We start from the raw sequence: 22,314 nt of genomic DNA, 5'->3' as shown, positions 1-22,314 counted from the left end.
CCTGGACATCTAAAAGCAGTCTTGGGAATATCTTCTTCAGCCATGAATATTTGATTGTAACCTGCATTACCATCCATGAAGCTGATAATTTGATGTCCGACTGTAGCATCAATCAACAAATCAGCAATCGGCATTGGATAGCCATCCATCGGTGTGGCTTTGTTAAGATTCCGGAAATCAATACAAACATGAAGTTTTCCATTTTTTTTATAAACAGGAATCACATTAGAGATCCACTCTGCATATCGACACTGCCGAATAAACTTTGCCTCAATTAATTTAGTTATTTCGGCCTTAATGTCAGAAAGTATATTAGGGTTGCATCAGCGCGCTGGCTGCTGATGTGGCCAAAATCCAGATTTGATAGGTAACCGATGTTCAACTATCGATCGGTCTAATCCAGGCATCTCAGTATAATCCCAAGCAAAATAATCTTTATACTCTTTTAACAAATCAGTCATTTGCTGCTTACACTTGGAATCTAACTTAGCACTAATAAAAGTAGGTCTTGGACTATCACCATCACCAATATCTACTTCTACTAAATCATCGGCCGATGTGAACCCTTGACCTAATTTTCCATCATCGGCAAACCTATCCATTAAAACTCTTCTTCAGAACCGACTGCTTGGATCAATGGAATTTCATAATCAGCAACTCTAAGGAACTCTTTTTCCCAAACTTCTCCTGATATGCATTTAGTTCGCTCATAAGTATCTGATTCTGCCGATGCGATGATATAAGAAGAATCACCAGGGACAAACTCAATCTTATCCCCAATCCACTGTACGAGGCATTGATGCATTGTAGAAGGAACACAACAATTAGCATGAATCCAATCCCTCCCTAGAAGTAGATTATATGCACCCTTGCCATTAATAACGAAGAACGTCGTCGGCAAGGTTTTGCTGCCGATAGTCAATTCGACGCATACCGCCCCTTTAGCCGGTGACACATTGCCTTCAAAATCCTTCAGCATCATATCGGTTTTGGCCAAGTCTTGATCTCCCTTACCAAGTTTCCGATACATCACATAAGGCATAATATTAATTATAGCCCCTCCGTCGATAAGTATCTTAGATACAGGCTGCCCATCAACTCTGCCTTTCACAAACAAAGCCTTAAGATGCTGTCTCTCATCATTAGTAGGTTTCTCAAAAACAGCCATCATTGGATCTAGTGTCAACTGAGCTACTTGATCAGAAAGAACAACTTCGTCCTCATTATCAGATAGTGCCAAAAACTCCATCGGCAACATGAATACCATATTAACATCTGCCGATGGACCCTTATTTTTGTGTTTTACCTGCCACTGCTGATGACCGGACCTCTCATTGGAGGAATTTTCCTCTCGGTATAAATCCTCCTGATGCTCACGTTGCATCCTTCTTTTCTGTGTCTTTGTTAGACCCTCCGGGCACCATCGAGGAAACTTGGTTTTCCAAACCAGCTGATAACAAGTCCCAGTTGATTCTACACGGCGTATATTAGGGTCCCTGTAGAATATTTCTTTATCGGGAACTCTTGCGTTTGCCATTTCCTCAAGCTCCTCTTGATTCCTTGGAAAATATCCAGCGCGTTTACCAAGCCTTTCATGTACACTAAGTCTGCCCCCCAGCCGATCATGCACTGACGCTCTGCCTCTGATCGGCTCATTGATAAATAAACCCAGATTGCCAGGTTGAAACCTCCTTTCTGACCGATTGACCCCATAATAACCATTGCACTCAGGGTAATTTTCAACAGTTGGCAATTTAATACCTTCTTCCCAACAATGGATGAAAAACGGGCACCTCCAATGATTTTTATGCCGATACCATTCTTCCCGACGTCTCTCTTCTTGCTGTTGTTGATATCGGTCCTTACGCTGACGCCAATCCTCCTCCTGCCTTCGATGGGTAATCACAATGCCAGGTCGAGGAGGGTTTTTGGAACTACTGCTTTCTCCCAGCAAATCCTTACTTTTTGCATCATCGGTAGTTATCCGATGTTGGGGATCTACTGATGCATTCTTCTCAGCAGCTTCTGACGTCAATACCTTAGTCTTCCCTTTGGCCTCTAACATATTTGCTGGAAAAGGGTGTTGATCAATTTTCATCGGCTTCTGGGCCTTGGAAGTACCAAACTTAATTCTCCTAGATTCAATAGCCGATTGTAACTGTTGCCTGAACACCTTGCACTCATTTGTACTATGTGAAGTTGCATTGTGCCATTTGCAGTATAAGATCTTCTTCAACTCTTCTGCCGATGGGATCACATGATTAGGTGACAGCTTAATTTGGCCCTCTTGAAGCAGAAGATCGAATATCTTGTCGGCTTTGGTGATATCAAAGGTAAACTTTTCTGGTTCTTTCTGACCAAAGGGACAAGATATCGGCTTTTTATTCTTAACCCACTCAGCTAAGCCGATAATTGGTTCTTCATCAGAATCAGAATCTCCTACTTCTTCAACAAATGATACTTTTTTACTCCAATTCTTTTTAGGCTCAAAAACCCTAGTATCTTGATCAGAGATCCTTTGCACAAGATGACTGAGGCTTTCAAACTCCTGAGAAGCATATCTGTCTTTAAGATGTGGCAATAACCCTTGGAAAACTAGATCGATAAGCTGCCGATCATCCAGCACCAGACTATAGCACTTATTTTTTACATCTCATAGCCTTTGCACAAAGCTTTCTACCGATTCATCATTACGCTGTCTCAACTTTACTAAATCGGTAAGCTTCTTTTCATGGATTCTAGCAAAGAAATACTTATGAAATTGTTTTTCTAGATCAACCCAAGTAATAATAGAATTTGGTGGTAATGAAATGAACCATGTAAACGCTGATCCAGACAAAGATGATGAAAATAATCGAACTCTTAATTCATCTCTGCTAGCTGCCTCTCCACATTGAATAATGAAGCGATTGACGTGTTCTATTGTTGATGTATCATCTTGCCCAGAGAATTTAGTGAAATCTGGTACCTTGTACCGATTTGGGAGAGGAATTAAATCATATGCAGGAGGGTATGGAGTTCGATAAGAATAAGTATTGACCTTGGGCTTTATCCCAAACTGATCCTTCATAATTTCTGCTATCCTATCGGCCCAAAAAGCATCAGCCTCCTGATGATGAACTGGCTAAATTTCTATGGGAGGTGCCTGCTGATATCCCTCCACGTATCTTTGTGGCCCACGATCTCCAGCAATCGGCATATTTGCCATTACTTGTGATCCATTAACCTGTTGGAAAGGATTCATCGGCTGAGCTACCGATGCTTGATTCTGGAAACCAGCTTGCATATGACCTTGTTGAATCCCTACAACCTGTTGATTTTGCTGAACTGTATGTTGAACAGGTAACTGTCCTGACCAACCATTATTAGAACTCATCGGTACAAAATTTACCGATGGCTGGTAATTTGCTGACATTGTTGGATAATTATAACCAGCTTGAGGCATGAACTGAACCCCAGTTTGACTCATAACAGGGGCTTTCTGCTGCATCGGCAGTAAGCTTGCCGATGGACTTGAACTGGGTGTTTGAACCAAAGGCATCTGGAAACCTCCTGGAGTTGGTTGTACAGTAGTTGCTGTGGCATATTGAGGCACTTGAGCCATTGGCGAAACAGCCGATGGTATAGGAGCTTTTCCTACTGCATCAAATACTTGAGGTAACCCAGGATTGAAAGCAGATGACTCCGGAGGCATACCATATCCCCACCAATTAGCAAGAATCTGGCTATTCTGAGACACAGGGCCTAACATAGCTGATACCGCTAGATCTGTATTAAGCTGAACTCGTCCTCCTGGTAGTACCGGATCTGATCGTATTAGTGTAGATTGAATATTAGGTAAGCCTACCGATACTGGAGGAGAAGTAACTTCTGTACCCACAACGGCCGAGGGAGCCGATGGAGTATTAATAGATGCCGGCTCTGGTTGGTGATAGGCAGGCCCAACGTAATGCTGTGACGCTTGTCCTTCTGTGAGAGTTTGAACCACAGCATTATGAACAGTATTGGACAGTACATTGGAATGATTAATTAAAGCATGATTTACTACAGAATTAACCATCTCTTGAAGTTTACCAGGATTGGAATCAAAGGTAACCTGCCGAGGCAACGACAAATCTTGCTTCTGGATGACTTGTCCACTCTTGTTCAGGCTAAACGATTTTAGACAAAGCTGCCTGTATTCTTCTACAGCCTTTTCCATAGCCTGCCTCTGCTCTTCCTTAAGATCTTCTTCTGATACCGCGATAATGTTCCCTGAATCGATCTCGGAATTGAACATACTGATCGGATTGATTGGTCCCACCGGGCGTGCCAAAAGATGTGTTGATACAAAAGTGGATCTGCAAACACAAAGGGCTAATACCCGAATTGATATCCAAAGCATGCCAGTCGATTTGACCTGTTAATCGACAAGGATGAAGATACGAGCACTTTGGTCCTGACAACAGCGATACGCCCGGAAGTCACGGCCAAGAGGTACTCACACGGAACTCGAGAATCGCCGAAGGTCGCACTGAAGCTATGCAACTCGCCGAATCAATGAGAACTCATAAAAAAAGGAAAAATATGCAAATTGATGAAGTCGCCAAAAAGTAAGTAGATGCAAATAGTAGTAAAATTTGGTTTTGATATTGATTGATATATCTATTACATTGCCCCTCAATCTATATTTATACCCTGATCTAAAGAGACATAGCCAAACACAACTAGGACACCAAGTCCAAATCTAAGGAAACACACGACTCTTACATGAATCACACTCTAACAAATATAGAAAAGGAAATCAACTCCTATCTATTTCCCTGTCTGCCTTGATTACGATGGAAATCTCACCGACCTCCTTTCCATCGGCATACTTCCTGTTTCATCGGCAGTAGCCTTCAAGCCTTCCTTCATCGGCATCGACAATAACATCTCCAACCTTATCGGCAACGCCCGAGTCTAAATCAACCTCTCCATCGATCACCACCATTCATCGGCAACCATCTTTACAAGCTGATTTTCATCGGCTGTCAATGTATACAGTAACTTTCCTCCTGCCGATTAGCCCACTCTGATCATTTTGACACATGCAAAAAACGGTGTCAACAGGAAGCGGCGGTGGACTAGAGACCCCGGGAATAATGATGTAGCGCTTGCGCCATAGTATGAATGTTTTCTCTACTTCTCCTAGAGTCTTCTCCCCATCACCTCCTAGAATGTCAAGAGGTAGGTCACTAAAACCTTTGTCAACTCTATCAACTGAGACGCTAACATATCCAGGTGGAATTATTGCCCCATGGATTCTTGGTGTCTTGGTAGGATCTGGAGGAGAAAAAACACCGAGAGCCACCATGATTGTGGCATTCTCTTTTGAAATATGTAGCTCACATGATGTAAATGGTGCAGTGATGTCATCCGCGGGGAAACGTAGCATTGCGTCATCTTGATTTGGCAACTCCATGGAAGCGCAGCTGCTTTTCAACTAATTAGGGGGGCTAATATTAATGTTCATTCCTGGATCTGATGCCTGCCTTTGGGCACTCATTGCTATTTGCACTTGCTTTATGATTTCGTCCTGCATTCTAGCTTGCTTGTCTTTTTCGCGCTCCTGTGCTTGAAGCAACGCCTCCCGTGACTCACGAACCAATTCCTCCAACCTGTTGATCCGCACTGCATCCTCATCCTTCCTTCTCTACCGGCTTCTGTAGGTATCTCTATCATTAGGGAAACCATGCTCCCAAGAAATATTCTGTCCTAAACCTCTCGTTCGGCCACTGTGTTCAGCGGTCTCGAGGGCATACATCAGTTCATCCTTCTCTCTATTGGGCCTGAACGCACCAATAGTTTTAGCTTGTAGAGCATAAGATAATCTTTGTGTTGCTCTTTTGAGTTTTGAGCCATGAACCAGCTTCCCGGTCTCTAGGTCCAGTCTTCCCCCATGAGCGAAAAACCAATTCTTCGTGCGTTTGGGTCAATTGAGTGATTCTGGTGTGATACCCTTGGCAAGAATGTCCACTTCCATTTTTCCCACTTGGGAATGGCAGTCGCGTAGCCACCACATCCCATGCCATGGTGGTATACCTTCTGTTGGGCATTCTCTTGGTTCCTTCTCACCCGTTCCTCACCCTCTTTTAATGTCTTGTACTGTACAAAATCATTCCAGTAGGGCCTCAACTTCGCGAGCGGGACACTAGTATTGAAATTGGGCATTATGTTCTTCTTGACGTATTTCGTGTATAGAGATTTCTTCCAAGTCTGAAATTGTGTGGCCATCTTCTTCATAGCCCAATTTCGAACTAGTTCCATCAATTCATCATTGTTGATAGCATCATAATCATCCGCTTGCAATGTGAAATGTTGAAGAATATCATCCCAAATTAAATTCTTATCAAGATCAGAGACAAAACTAACATGAGACTCGTTGATCTTTTGCTTCCATTCATGAGCACTGATCAGAAGTCTGTCCCTTACAAGGCACCCACAGTGTTGCACGAATTTCCTTGCGTGTAGACCAAGTGGTTTGCCTGTCTTGATATTGAATTCCGATATTATGTAGCGCCCCTCCAATAGCTTTTTCGGGCCTCGATTTTTTTTCTTTTCGCCGTTGTTGTCGTCGATCCAGAGGGCTACGTATAATAGATGATAGATATTCAAATATATATATATAATATTCAAATATATATAAAAATATATATACCTCGCCTGTATTTTCTTGCACAATATTTTCTTGGTTATCTTCAAGAGCCAGGTATTGACTACCGTCATCTACATCCTGTTGGACACCATCGGCAAATTGAGTGCCGGTGTTGATAATATTCATCATTTCTTCATCCATGTTGTCTCTCAGGGCAGCCATCTAGCTTTTACACCACTAGATATATCTATAAAAAATAAAAACTATATCTATAAAATGAACTCCTGCAAGACGTGCCACCTCAAGGATAGTAACATTTGTAAAAATCATTTCTGTATCTGTACTAGTGATAGAATCTAGCATAAGCCTTATTTAAGTGCCTAGCTTGTTTGAAGGGGAAATCTTAACTGACAAAGTTTAAAGGTTTCCAAAGCGTTTAACACTACTCTGCTTGCTGAGAAAGTTGCTAGTGTTGTGTCGTTGGCATTTTTCATGGCCGTGGCCATGGTCATTGTGTTCTCGTCTTTTACTATGGCAGGTAAGTAATTCACATGATATTTCCGCAAATTAACAGAAGAATAGGAGTGTACACACATAACAATCGATTATCATTTATATTTATATATATACTACGTTTGGGTACGGTGATTGACAGACTACTGCGACGATATCAGGACGTGTGAATAAATAACCATCCGTACTAGTTGACCTTGCTTACGTGATCATCTCGGCGAGCATTTCTCCACCGGACGGCACCGTACTTGGCCACGGAAGAGCTCCGATTCTACGAGGAAGGGAACACGGTCTTCCACGACCGTTGCCGCTCTCCCTCGTAGAATCAAAGCTCCTCCTTGACGTCTATTACCGCTCGGTAGAGAACATGCTCGCCGAGCTGAACACGGTCTGCAAGTTCAACTAGTATGGATTTTCTACAATTTTCTAACTAGTCGCATTACAAGATTGCCGGCACGAGGGCTCGGCACACGCATCCATCCGATTACAAAAGGTTGGAGCAATTAATCCATAATAAACAGATTATATATGGTGGCGGCAGCGGCTCACATCCAAGGTGTCAAACGCGAGGTCCAGCTCCTGTAGCCAAAAAACATGTTAGAGACTTAGACTTTACTAAAAAACATGTTACAGAAGTACCCAACATAAACAAGTATGACACACTATGAGAAATAGATAAGCATGAAGCCACTTGTATCATTAATCAATTAGCCCTAGCAAACTGACAATAAAAAAGCTCCTCTTTTGTAAGAATGGCACCTCAGCGTAGGTATATAAGAATGACTCCTGTGATCTTGAGTGGCCCACGTGTTACAAAATTATCAAAGGAACATGTGAGGGTATCAATCACCTTCACACTACATACGAGAAACCTATTTTGCATCTGGACATAAAGCCTGCTAATATTTTGCTGGACAACAATAAGAATGCCAAAATTTTAGATCTTGGCCTGTCCAGACTCGCAACATGAACTAATTTGGTAAAAAAAATGCCAAAGGAACATAGTAAGCTGCTGCCTCATGTTTCTTTGTAGTGCCTAACAACATAGTTTTATGACAGCTATCTCGTAGTAGCTCCATAGCACATGGTTCAATTATACTGCAGTAACCCTATTGATGCCGATCCATCCATATGATGCAGAGGCTACATGCCACCAGAATTTTGAAATAGTGGCTGCATAACATATACAAATGACGTGTTCGGTCTTGGAGTTCTAATTATACAACTAATTGATGGAAAAATGGTCTGGCACACTCTACTAAAATGAATGGTGAACGGTTTATTGAGCATGTATGTAACAAAAATTACAAGGAAGTACATATAGAAAAACTTATAACTAAGTCATTAATGGAAACAATGATTCAAATGTGACTGAGGGCTGGAGTCTACTGATTTGCTAACCTATCTAGCCAGGGAATGCTAGCTGAGGAAGAAGAAAACGATGCCGGTGGCGCTGCCGAGCTTCAGGGTCCAGCAGCAGCCGGCGAAGACTGCTTGGGGGCGAGGTGGGCCGGGGACAAGGACGACGCTGCTGGATCTTGGAGAAAACCTGGAGAAGACTGCTTGGGGCCGGGGCCGGTGACAGCGTGCACGCGTGAGGCGAGGCTAGGGTGGCCTGGGGGCGGCGGCGCTGCTGGATCGATCTCATGGAGAAGATGAGGCTTGGCGGAGACAGAGAGGTTTTATAAAAGGAGACCTTTAGTACCGATTGCCGCTACGAACCAGGACTAAAGACCCTTTAGTCCCGGGTGATGATTAGAACTGGGACTAAAGGTCTAATCTTTAGTCCTGGGTGTAGCCACGGCCCGGGAGTAAAGGTCATTTGGGCGGGCTGCGAAAACGCAGCCCACCTTTAGTCCCGGGTGATGATTAGAACCGGGACTAAAGGTCTGATCTTTAGTCCCGGGTGTCTCCACGGCCCGGCCCACCTTTAGTCCCAGGTGATGATTAGAACCGGGACTAAAGGTCTGATCTTTAGTCCCGGGTGTCTCCACGGCCCGGGAGTAAAGGTCATTTTGGCGGGCTGCGAAAACGCAGCCCACCTTTAGTCCCGGGTGTAGCCACGCCCCGAGAGTAAAGGGCATTTTAGGCCCGGGAGTAAAGGTGGTCTATAGTTGGCTTTCTTCGGTTTCCATAAGTTTTTTTCCTTTTTATATATTTCTTTTATATAAAAATGCATAGAGTTATTAATTGCCTAATAAATAAAATATTACCAAAAAAATTATAAAAAAAATCTTGGACTTGGTTTTGCATTATTATACACAACAAAAAATTGTAACCTAAACTCTTTGGTTTTACTATATGAATATTTGACATAGTGTAAATAATAATTACAATTTGCACCATGCAAAAATATACTACTTAATTAAAATCATTAAAACTATTGCTTTTCGATAGGAAATTAGTTTTCACATCTTATTAACGTTGATCATTTGGTTTTTCATCACACATTCTCCACGGGAAATCCACTGTCTAGCGCAAAATTCATTTAAACCGTAGAAAATATGAAAACATGACAAAAAAATCTGAAGTCACAATTATTACATAATAGGTCTAATACATCACTAAATATATCAAGTGGGCATAGTAGTGAACTTCTTCTTAACGTATATCCCTTGGTTATGATTGCGTCGTAACCATGGAGTGTCCTCATCATTTAGCTGGATGCTTGGGTCTGTGTTCACTATGAAGGGTGGAATTCGTTCATCCTTTTCATAATCTTCTAATATGTCTGACTTGTCTTCAATTCTGATGATATTTCTTTTTCCTGAAAGAACTATGTGGCGCTTTGGCTCATAGATTGGGTCGTTGTTGTTTTCTCTCTCTTTGGTTTTGTAGACATGTCCTTGACATAAAACACCTGATTCACATCCTTAGCAAGGATGAATGGTTTGTCTTTGTACCCAATATTGTTGAGGTCCACGGTTGTCATTCCATACTGGTTGTCGACTGCTACCCCACCTCCAGACGCCTTTACCCATTGGCACTTGAACAAAGATACCTTAAAAGTAGGTGCATAGTTTAGTTCCCATATCTCCTCTATACGGCCATAATATGTTTGCTTATTTCTATTAGGGTCGGTGGCATCTATGCGGACACCACTATTTTGGTTGGTGCTCCTTTTATCTTGGGCTACTGTGTAAAATATATTCCCATTTATCTCGTACCCTTTGTATGTGAGGATATGCCACGCTGGCTGCCTAGCCAACAATACATTTGCTCATTAATACTCTCATCACCCTGACATTCTTTTCGCAACCAGTCGCTGAAAGTTTCCATGTGCTGACGCATAATCTAAGCTTCAGACTTCCCTGGAAACTCGGATCGGAGCAACTCTTTATGTGTCTCGATATACGGATCCACCAAGGAGGAGTTTTGCAGAACTGTGTAGTGTGCTTTATTAAAATAATTGTCCTACGTACCAATATATGTTTTCTTCCCTAGTGTCCCCTTTCCACTTAGTCTCCCCTCGTGTCGCAATTCAGGAACACCAACCGGGTCAAGGTCGGGAATAAAGTCAACACAAAACTCAATGACCTCCTCTGTTCCATAGCCCTTGGCGATGCTTCCTTCTGGCCGAGCATGATTGTGAACATATTTCTTTAGGACTCCCATGAACCTCTCAAAGGGGAACATGTTGTGCAGGAACACAGGACCGGGAATGCTAATCTCCTTAACCAGGTGAACTAGGAGGTGTGTCATGATATTAAAGAAGGAAGGAGGGAACACCAACTCAAAGCTGACAAGACATTGAACCACATGATTCTGTAATTTAGCTAGATCCATTGGATTGATTGTCTTCTGAGAAATTGCATTGAGGAATGCACATAGCTTCATGGTGGCTAGACGTACATTTGGAGGTAGAATTCCTCTTAATGCAACTAGAAGCAATTGCGTCATGAGCACGTGGCAGTCATGGGACTTTAAGTTTAGGAATTTCTTCTCTGGTATATTTATTATACCCTTTATATTTGAGGAGAATCTAGATGGTACCTTGATGCTTTCTAGGCATTCAAACATGCTTTCCTTCTCTTCTTTGCTAAGAGTGTAGCTGGCAGGACTTAAGTAATGGCGTCCATCATCTGTCTTCTCTGGATGTAGGTTGTCTCATTCTTTCAAACATCATAGGTCCTATCGTGCTTCAAGTGTGTCCTTAGGCTTCCCATACACACCCATGAAGCCTAGCAGGTTCACACAAAGATTCTTTGTCAGGTGCATCACGTCGATCGCGCTACGGACCTCTAGGACTTGCCAATAGGGTAGCTCCCAAAATATGAACTTCTTCTTCCACATGTGTGCATGACCGTCGGCGTCGTTCGGAATAGGTTCGCTGTCATGTGCCTTTCCAAATACTACTTTCACATCCTTGACCATATTGAGTACATCCTCACCAGTTCGGTTGCCTGGCTTGGACTGGTGATCTGCCTTATCTTTAAAATGCTTGCCTTTCTTTCTTAGGGGTGATTCGCAGGAAGAAATCGACGATGGGCAAGGTACACGACCTTTCGACATTTTTTCAAGAATATACCTTTAATGTCATCGAAACAGTGCGTGCATGCATTATATCCCTTGTTTGATTGTCCTGAAAGATTACTTAGAGCAGGCCAATCATTGATTGTTATGAACAACAATGCTCGCAGGTCAAAGTGCTCCTGTTTGTGCCCATCCCACACACGTACACCTGGTCTGTTCCACAAAAGTAGAAGTTCTTCAACTATTGGCCTCAGGTACACATCGATGTCGTTGTCAGGTTGCCTTAGACCTTGGATGAGCACTGGCATCATAATAAACTTACGCTTCATGCATAACCAGGGAGGTAGGTTGTAGATACATAGAGTAACAGGCCAAGTGCTAAGACTACTGCTCTGCTCCCCGAAAGGATTCATACCATCCGTACTTAAAGCAAACCTTAAGTTTCTTGCGTCATTTGCAAACTCTGGGAATTCTCTATCGATTGCTCTCCACTGGGACCCATCAGCAGGGTGTCTCAACATATTGTCTACCTTACGGTCTTTTTTGTGCCATCGTAATAACTTTACATGGTCTTTGTTTCTGAACAGACATTTCAAGCGTGGTATTATAGGAGCATACCACATAATCTTGGCAGGGATTTTCTTCGTGGGACGTTTGCCCTCAACATCACCAGGGTCATCTCGCCTGATCTTATACCACGATGCATGACATACCGGACATGCATCCAACTTCTCGTACTCCTCGCCACGGTAGAGGATGCAGTCATTAGGACATGCATGTATCTTCTGGATTTCTAATCCCAAAGGGCAGACTACCTATTTTGCTTCGTACGTAGTGACGGGCAATTCATTATCCTTTGGAAGCATCTTCTTTTGGATTTTCAGTAACTCCCCAAATCCCTTGTCAGATACACCATTCTTTGCCTTCCATTGCAGCAATTCTAGTGTGGTACCCAACTTTTTCTGTCCCGCATCACAAGTTGGGTATAGCAATTTTTTGTGATCCTCTAGCATGCACTCGAACTTGATCTTCTCCTTTTTACTTTCGCATTCTCTTTGTGCGTCACGAATGGCCTGACCAAGATCATCAGCGGACTCATCTTCTACCACTACCTCTTCTTCAGCTTCCCCCATTGCAGTATCATTGAAGGCACCATATTCAGCAATAATGTCATCATCGTCCCATTGTTCTTCTTCACCTTCTTCCATTACAACCCCGGTTTCTCCGTGCTTCGTCCAATAAATATAGTTTGGCATGAAACCCGACTTCAACAAGTGTGAATGAAGACTCCTTGAGCTAGCATATTCCTTCAAATTCTTACATATGACACATGGGCAGCATATGAAACCATCGCGTTTATTTGCCTCGACCACACGTAAGAAAGAATGCACGCCCTCAATGAACTCTTGGGAGCGGCGATCAGCATTGTACATCCAATGCCGGCTCATCTGCATTACATGACATACATACCATATTAAAACCTAAAACATAATCAGTTAATTATACGACATGCATGCCACCACATAAGGTATTAATTTATAAAAGTCTCGCTACAATGTAGACAATCCCAACTACCACTAAAAAACTAAAGCTAAAATGCACTTCAGCAACATAAGGATTTCGAGACCAATCCCAACTAAAACAGACAGATCATGCGTTTGTTCAACATCTATGGGCTTCTTCCGCAGGATCACTGCCTCATCAGCCGCCGTAGCCGCCTGTGCAAGAGAGTTTTGCACGTGTTCAACATACTCTTCCTCCCAGTACCAGCCTGAACATCCAGTGCCATCCCACTAAAATTAAAACAAAAAAATAGAACTTTAATCACAATCATCATGAAAATAAGTATAAATTAACCATAATCATCAAATGCGACAAAATCACTCACATTGCGATCTGGACACTTGTAGAAAATACGGCCCTTGTTGGGACACTCTTTCCTCACCCGATACTCCATCATAATCTTCTCCTCACACTTGCCGCATGCAATGAGAGGAAGGTCCGGCCTCAGTCGCTTTGGAACCCGATGAGAGGCCGAGGACCCGGAAGCAGTTGCCATCTACTCTCTATACTCATTTTTAATATAATATAAATTTCTCATTTTATAACTAAATAAAATTAAAAAAACTCTAAAATTCTCTATATCTCCAAACCATGAAGTGTGCTATGCATGCTAGAATTGAAAACTCAATACTAGTTTTGAATAACTACTTTAACCTTCCTTCATCCAAATACGCAAACTTTAAAGTGATTTTGAGCTTAATTGGCTTACAAATAAAAAAATCTAACATAAAAAAACCATATATATATCTACTCCACAAAATGAAATAAGCTATTGATGAAACATAAGAGTATAAAGTTGTTAACCTTTGGAACCGAAGAATTGATAGAGGAATGAAAGAAATCTTGTGCTACATCAGTTATGAGGAAGAAGAGAGGCCAGCGATGAAGCAAGAACACTGAGCTCGAAATGGCTCGGGCTCGGGGAGGAACAAGGGCTACATAGGAGGGGACCTTTAGTCCCAGACAGAAACCGGAACTAAAGGTCCCTTTCTAATCCCGGACAGAGCCTCCAGCCGGGAGTAGACTTTTACTCCTGGTTGGAGGGACCAACCGGGAGTAAAAGTTAACCTTTAGTCCCGGTTGGTAGCTCCAACCGGGACTAAAGGTCCCCTGTAGCAAAAGCCTGCCGCAGTAGCCGTTGGGCAGGGTCCTTTAGTCCCGGTTGGAGCTACAAACCGGGACTAAAGGTATCTCTAGTTCCAGGCACGAAAAATACCGGGACTAAAGCCAAATTTCGAGGTGGGATCAAAGGTCGTTTCTCTACTAGTGTCGGCTCTGCCGCTGAAGTGCTCGGCACCCCTTCCGGAGTGCTCAGCATCTGTTCCCCAGGGTCTCCACCACCGTGGATGACAAGGTGTTCGACGACAAAGGTGCTGGTGAAGCCGCCAGCTTTCCCCGTGCTTAGACTGTTCTAGTCCCAAGCTGCCTTCTCGTCGAACACGACGTCGCGTGAGACAAGCACCTTGTCTCCACGTGGGTCGTAGAGCCGGTACGCCTTAGTACCCTCCGCGTAGCCCAGAAACATCATCGGTGTGCTCCTGTCCTCCAGCTTGGTGAGGATCGGTTTTGTCTTCCTGACGTGGCCGATGCAGCCGAATGTTTAGAGGAAGGACACAGCAGGACTAACTTCTGCGCCTATCCCTGCACGTGGCTACAGTCCGGCAGGTGAGCCGTTCGGCGTCTGCCTCTACAGCGGTTACAGTACCACAACAGGGAGCCTTTTCGACGCCGTCTTTCCTTGTTGTGTGTTCACACAAAGAAACAGTAGATTATCTTAACGTGTACTACTGCTAAGAGGAAGCCAGCGTAGTGTTGGTTCCAACTGAACATCGCTAGTGTGTCCACTAAAAACGATTTTCTCATCAAGATTTGAATTTGATACCTCAAGCGAAGTAAGAGATAATGCAAAAGCCACCACACACATCAGTCCTACCGAGTGCCGTTCTCTAACCTCCAGACGACACTCGATCGAGGACGAGGACCTGTTCAGTACTTGAGTTACCTCAAAGCTGGAGAAAATCGTCGGTTGCAGGTACGCAATGTCGAAGGTTGGAATGACAACATTGGTCAGCGTCCTGTCCAGCCTCGTATAATCGTATTACCAAGGTACCTTCGGAGCAGCCCATGGAGGTACTTGCCGTCGTACTTGGGCCCACACGCCATCCTCAGCGTGCCAGCGAGCTTGGATCTCATACCACTCCAGCAAAAACTCAAGGCGATCACCGATCCATGCATCCTTCTGTTGTACAATACTATCTACTGGACAAATGTTCGTTCTGTAACTGTAAGAAACCTAGCAGTCGTTACTTCTGTCGGAAGATTTTGGGTGAGTGCTCAATGTAGAACCGCGCCAGGTCCTTGGCAGCGAAGAGTGGACGTTCGTTAGCGTCGGGTGCTGTGAGCATCGCCGTCAAGAGACCGCCGGTGCTCGTTCCAGCGACGACGTCGAAGTAGTCTGCAATACAAGCATCTGGCCCGTCCAGTTCCTACACACAGGCTAGGCACAATGCATGAGAGGACTCAAAGGAGGTATCATCACCATGCATGATGCATGAAACACTAGATGAACTCATCTCTTGGTTACTTGGAGCTTCGCTTCTAGGAAGGCGAGGATGGTGGCCGGGATGATCCCTCTGATGCCGCCACCGCCGATGCTCAGGACGGTGACCAACTTGACATTGTGAGGGAGCGTCCTGAGTGCACCTTCTGCAACACTAGTACATTCCATCTCTGATTTGGTTTTTTGGTGCCACAAAGCAAGCTATGCACTTATGAGTTATGAGAAGAGACAGGGGTGGGGGTGGGGGTGGGGGTGGGGAGGTATCGTCAAGGTGGTACCAGGAAACATCCATTAAGGTTTTTATAGTTATCATTAGTCATTACACCCCATAGCTATAGCTAAATAATCAAATCTTTTCAATTGCTTCTAGTTAGGTAGTAAAACAGTCACAGCAGACGTCAGACCTGTAGAACCACCCATTGGATAGCAATCCAATATGCAACCACCATTTCGGCACCAATGGGGGCCACCAATTGATTGCACCAGTAGTCCAGTACAATATATATGCAACCACTAGTTGATTGCACATCAGTACAATATATATGGACCCAATTGAACCACCAAGGACAGCAATCCAAGATGCAGCCATCAAGACCACTCCATTTGATGTGTAAACAGCTATAGTAAACACTAATTGCATGAGGGATGAGGCTGGCCTGATGAGATTGATGCTGGATAGCAAACCACCACACACAAGATAGTGTAATGTGAACCAATCAGAAAGTTGATCATGTACATTGGAGCTAGATGAAAAAAAAAACAATTAGCACGCATTTTTAGGTACAACATTTAATTTGTGTTAATATATAATGCTTACGATGATTGATGTAGCAATGCAATTAGCAATACAATGTTTGGTACCACTGGAGTTTATAATATTCAAGGCTGTTCCACAAAACATTATATCATATGTGGGAGGTATACCTGGACACACGAGCAACAAATTGCTCATATCTTTAGTTTCGCACGCACCTGCAACTTCTAAACTGGTTACAGCAGCTCATGCATCAAGGAAACTATATGTAGTGGTGTTAGTGTCAACAAGGAGCAGTCATGTGTGCATTCATAAAAGAAAAGTTTGTGGTTGCTACTTTCTCCAATAAATGTTTGGTTTACCCTTCTTTCTTTCACATGCTGTTTTGTTAGAAAATTTCATCAGCTAGTCCACAAACATGGGCATCTATGAAAACAAGTTGTGTGGATGGGTGGGTGTGGGGGAAGCACCTTGGATTGACATTAGGGCACGTGGTTGGGATATTGACGGCGATGTTAGGAGCAGGCAGGAGCTCCCACTCCTTGGACACACTGGCCGTGGGGGAGTCACCAGAGTGGCAGGGGCGCGTGGTGCACAAGATGGTGAGGGAGGTCAGAACCACAACTTGTCTGGGTGGTGTGTTGATGAAAGTTATACTTCAGGCCCAGAGGTTGCGGCATGTGGTGAATACTGGCACCACAGACGAGCTGTGGACGACAGGATGGCAATGGAGGCCGTCCTTCGAACGGTGCCAACAAACACTACTCTAGATTTATGGATCGATTTTTTTTTAATTTTAACACTTTTTCGAACTAAATTTTAAATCTAACACTCTCGGTTTTTTTAAAAACTAACACTTTTGGACGCGCCTATTGCCCTGGCGCGGTCAAATGCCTGTGCCGCGCCATGCATGGCGGCGCGTCAGAGGGTTGACGTGGCGGGCGATCGGAAGCGCTGGCCGAGAACGTGGCAGGGCTCTGCCGCGCCACCGATCTTGGCGCGGCAGTGCCGCGCCCTGATCCATGGCGCGGCAGAGCCAGATATAACCTCCACCGCGGCCCTCTGCCCGAGCAGTCTCCATTCTCCGAGTAGCACAGCGAGGCTGGCCGTCGCGCCCGCCTTCGCCCACGCCTGCCCACCGCCGTGCACGCCGTCTGCCGCGGCCGCGTCCGCCCACGCCAGCCAGCCGCGTCCGCCCGCTCGCGCCAGCCAGGCAGCCAGGCCACCGGCCGCCGGGTGCGGCCGCCGCGCCCGCACGCCGGCGCGCCTCCCCCTCCGGCCAGAACCTCCGGTCACGCATGGCGGCTGCCCTGCGCCCGCGCCTCCCGGCCCGGTCTTACGCGCTGCAACGAGGTACTCCACTAATATAGTTAGCACAGTTAATAAAGTTAGTATAATTATTAAAGTATAGTTAGTAAAGTTAGATAGTTTAGTTAGTATACGTAATATAATAAGGTAGTAAAGTTAGGTAGTTTAGTTAGTACAGTTATAGTATGTCTTGCATACATGTTAATATTTGATTAGTTAGTATAGTTATAGTTAGAAAATATATTAATGTTAGTATGGACATTACGTATGATGATTTCAACGACTTAATAAAGTTTCTTGAAATGCTTCTGCAGATGGATTATTGTGTTAGAGTTTTGTACGGAGGAAGTGTTAGGAGAGAGGATGGTATATTTGATGATATGGAAGAAGAATTGGAATGGTTTGATGAACCTCCTAGCTTCAAAGACCTTTGTGTCCGTTTGAATATAAAGTTTGGCGGTGATTTCACACTAAAGGGGAGGTTTGATACTGGGAAGACTAGGGCACACTATGTCCTCATGCCCTTACGTGACCCTGCTCACTGGTCCCGCTACACTAGGGTTCTCCAAGGTTCCAATGTGCCCATGGGCTGAGATGGTAGTGGAGAATGGGTACAGGATGCATGGTGTTCAGGACGGCCCGTCCATTGATGGTTTTGGAGGCAATGAAAAAGAATTAGGGGTCGAAGAGGAAGCCACTCAGGATAACATGGATTTGGACGGTCAGTTGACGCAGGAGTAGTTTCATTCAACTGCAGTAGGCTGTATAAGCAATGACTTCGATGTGAATGAGTTCGAACAGGAAGAGAAGGAGCAGGAGGAGGAGGAGGACAGGATCAGTGATGTAGTTAGCAGTGATTCAGACGATTCTGATGATGACCAAGGAGGTACAAATGCTACGCCAAAAACGGCTGATGCCATGCCAGTACCGGTTCATACTATGCCATTACCAGTACCAATTGAGGTTTTGCATGATGTCCAGGCTCAGGGTAGACCAGTCACAGATTTGGCTGTAGATGATATCCTCTATGATTCATGGGCCAGAATTAGCGAAGCGCAGCAGTATGTTCCACCACCACCTTACACAGCGACTGAGCTTGAGCAACTAAGGTCCAAGAACGTACCTTTCAAGGGCGTTTCGAACTATAGGGATGTCAGCATGACGGATATGGCAGTTTGTGATACCGGTCTCCAGATGTGTAGGAATTCATTGTATAACTATGAGACAGAAACCCTTAGGAAGGGGATGATATTCAACACAATGTCAGAGATGAAACTCTTCCTTCAGGACTATGTTGTGTACCACCATAGACCGTACACCGTCACTCATTCGGACCAGGAGTTGAGGTACCACTTGATATGAAAAAATAGTTGTCTATGGAGGTTAAATACACGAAGGAGATAGAGTGATGGCAAGTGGAGGATAACTAAAGTTGTTAAACCCCACACTTGCCTAGATAATAGGGGAAGTAAAATCATCAGTAGCTCACTGCACGTTACCTTGCCCATCGTATATTGGTGCTCATTGATGACAACAACGACATCTCGGTGTCTTCTTTACAACAGTCCATATCTGGATTCATTAGGTACGATGTGACATACGGAAAGGCTTGGCATGCTAAGCAAATTGCTCTGACGATTCGATGGGGTACTTGGGAGGAAGCGTACAACAGGGTGCCCCGCATCTTATGTGCAATGCATTATTACAACCCTGGCTTGAAATGGTTTGTGGACACCAGAGGGATGTTTTTTCAGGACCCATTGAGGCATGTCCTCTATCATGTGTTCTGGTCGTTTGTGCAAACGAAACATGCATTCTAGTTTTGTCGGCCAGTCGTACTTGTTGATGGCACTTTCCTGACAGGAAAGTACAGGGGCACCTTGATGATGGTTGCTGCTGTTGATCCTAAGGACCAGATAGTACCCATGGCATTTGCTTTGGCAGAGGGAGAGAACAATGAATCATGGTCATGGTTCATGCGGCTTCTACGTGTGCAAGTGCTTGGCCCAACTCGCACTATATGTTTGATCTCCGACCGTCACACAGGGCTTCTTAATGCTACAGTTGAGCATATAGATGGGTTCCCGCCTCTAGTACATAGATGGTGCATGAGACACTTTGCCGCTAATTTCTGGCGACGTCAGCAGAACCAGGAGGTATGTGACAAGGTAAAGGCTCTATGTTGTGTACGTATAGAGCACCAGTTCAAGGAGACAAAGAGAGAACTAGACAAGATGGTAAATGCAGCGGGAAAGGCCTGGTTAGAGGCGTAGATAGAACATAAGGCTCAATGGGCGTTAGCATATGACGAGGGGGATTTTAGGTATGGCATCATGACCACTAACTCCCCGGAGTCCTTCAACCATGTATTCATCGAAGTTCGATCGTTGCCTATGTCTAGAATTGTTGAGTTCTCCTTTCATAAGTGCAACGAATATTTTGTGAAGAGGTGGGAGCTTGCGCAGAGGAATATAGCTGAGCAGGGGCGTTTTGGCAAGGCTGGAGCTAAACATTTAAAGGAGGCCAAGGAATTGGCCAAGCAGCACACTGCCGAGCCGTATGGACCCCGCCACCATATCTTTAGTGTACGGGGCAAGGGTGGCACAAGCCTGGGCGGCGAACATTATGGTGGACGAAACTATCGAGTTGATCTTGAAAAGGTAGAGTGCAGTTGCAACGTCCCTCAGATCATGCATGCCCCTTGCTCTCATATGATCACGACCTGCAGGGTTCGTAGGTACAACTATGAGGATCTGCCATATATGTCACCCTTGTATCTCCGTTCGAACACCGTTAGCATTTGGGAGATGAGCTTTGAGCCATACCTTGACCCAACACAGTGGCCACCTTATAATGGTTATGACTATGTGCCACATCCAGATCTAATGAAGGTAGGGAAGGGTAGGAGGAAGAAGAAACGACTGAAGGGGGACATGGATGCTATGAGAGGGTACGGCGAAGACATGTACGGCGTGGGAGACTTCAATGAGACCCGTGGCAGGAATCTTTGCTCCGTTTGCAAACAATCTGGCCACAAGGCTAGCCGGCAAGAAGACAACAGGTGATTTCATATTGTGTTCGTATTGCATAACAAGTAGTTCAAATTTTGCAATGCTACATAATGTTACTCTGAAAATTGTTAATTTGAATACTCCAACCCTTTGTTTATCATTTTGTAACAGGATGGCCCCTCCCACGCCGCATGTCGATGAAATATGGTCGGCAGTCTACCTAGGGGTATGCCCAAGGTAGTAGATTATCGGTAGACAGATGCACAAGCTACAAACAAGATAGTGACGCAAGACAGACACGAGGTATTATCCAGGTTCGGCCGCCATGAAGGCGTAATACCTACGTCCTGCGTCTAATTGTATTGTTGTATGTCAATGAGAGATGTTTTTGAGAGGGGTCCCCTGCCCGCCTTATATAGTCTGGGGGCAGGGTTACAGATCTGGAAACTAATCCTAACCAGTTACAATTGCCATAGGTGACCAGATAAGGATTCCTATTCTAACCGACCAGGATCTTGCTTGATTTCTAAATCTACCTTGATTCCTTGCGCGGGACTCTAAACAGATTGGCCGAGCCACACGTCGTCTTCTAGTGGGCCAGACCCCCTGGTCCAGGCCAGCCCAAGCCTAGCCGTAAGGGTATAGGGGTTAATACCCCCACAGCTAGTCCCCGAGCACCATGTATTATGCTGCGACACACTGTTCGATCTCCTTCAGCTAATGCGATCCGTCTTCATGTCATCTCCAACTGGTTGAAACAATGACCAAGCGAATGTGCTAGTATTCTAGTCAGAACAAAGAGCAGTAGACCACGATTATAACCGAATATTCTGGTTGTCCAAAGAATGCATGGTGCTCTAAAGAAAAAAGAAAAAGATTTCTTTCCTGATCAAGTGTGCCCACTTGTATTTCTGAAAAGAAATGTAAGCAACCCTTGTACAGTAGTAGTTATAGCAATCAGTCAGGGCGTAGTGATTGAAAAACAAGCACATTCACCGCAAGGTGAAGTGTGCCCACTTAGCCCCCGAGCCTGGTAGCAGGTGACATAGGCACGTGGTGCCAGGGTCTAAAAAGAATTCCCAGTTAAGTTGAGAATCCAATCGTCGTATAGGCGATATGAGATGCACCGGCAGGTGCATCATACCAATGTAGTCCCCGAGCTTACTGGAAGGCGAGGTATGAGCCTTGTAGCAAGGTCTAAGTGAGGAAAAATAAATGCCTCTCAATTGTATACGAGTACCGATCACATGTAGCCAAGGAGAGCGGTCTCCGAGCAATGTTCGGAGAGTGGTCGGGGCAGCCCCCGAGCACGAGTGGTTGGGGCAGCCCCCGAGCACGAGTGGTCGGAACGGTCCCCAAGCACGATGGTGGTCTAGACAGTCCCCGAGCATGATAGTGGTCTGGACAGTCCTCAAGCATGATGGTGGTCTAGGTAGTCCTCGAGCACAGGGATAGTCGCGACAGTCCCCGAGCATGAGAAGTGTGGCAAAAAACCATATGCCACTTGTACTATTAT

At 44.7% G+C, this 22,314-nt stretch overlaps 1 pseudogene; it reads right to left on the bottom strand.

The window, feature by feature from the left end:
• The window catches only part of LOC136501476 (patatin-like protein 2), a 31,773-nt pseudogene extending 15,880 nt beyond the window's left edge, over positions 1-15,893 (bottom strand).
• Between the last annotated feature and the right edge of the window lie 6,421 nt (positions 15,894-22,314).

This window comes from Miscanthus floridulus, chromosome 13, assembly GCF_019320115.1.
Source record: "Miscanthus floridulus cultivar M001 chromosome 13, ASM1932011v1, whole genome shotgun sequence".
Classification (NCBI taxonomy): Eukaryota; Viridiplantae; Streptophyta; class Magnoliopsida; order Poales; family Poaceae; genus Miscanthus; species Miscanthus floridulus.
The sequence above is the reverse complement of the archived record's forward strand: the minus strand, read 5'-3'. Positions and strand labels throughout refer to the sequence as shown.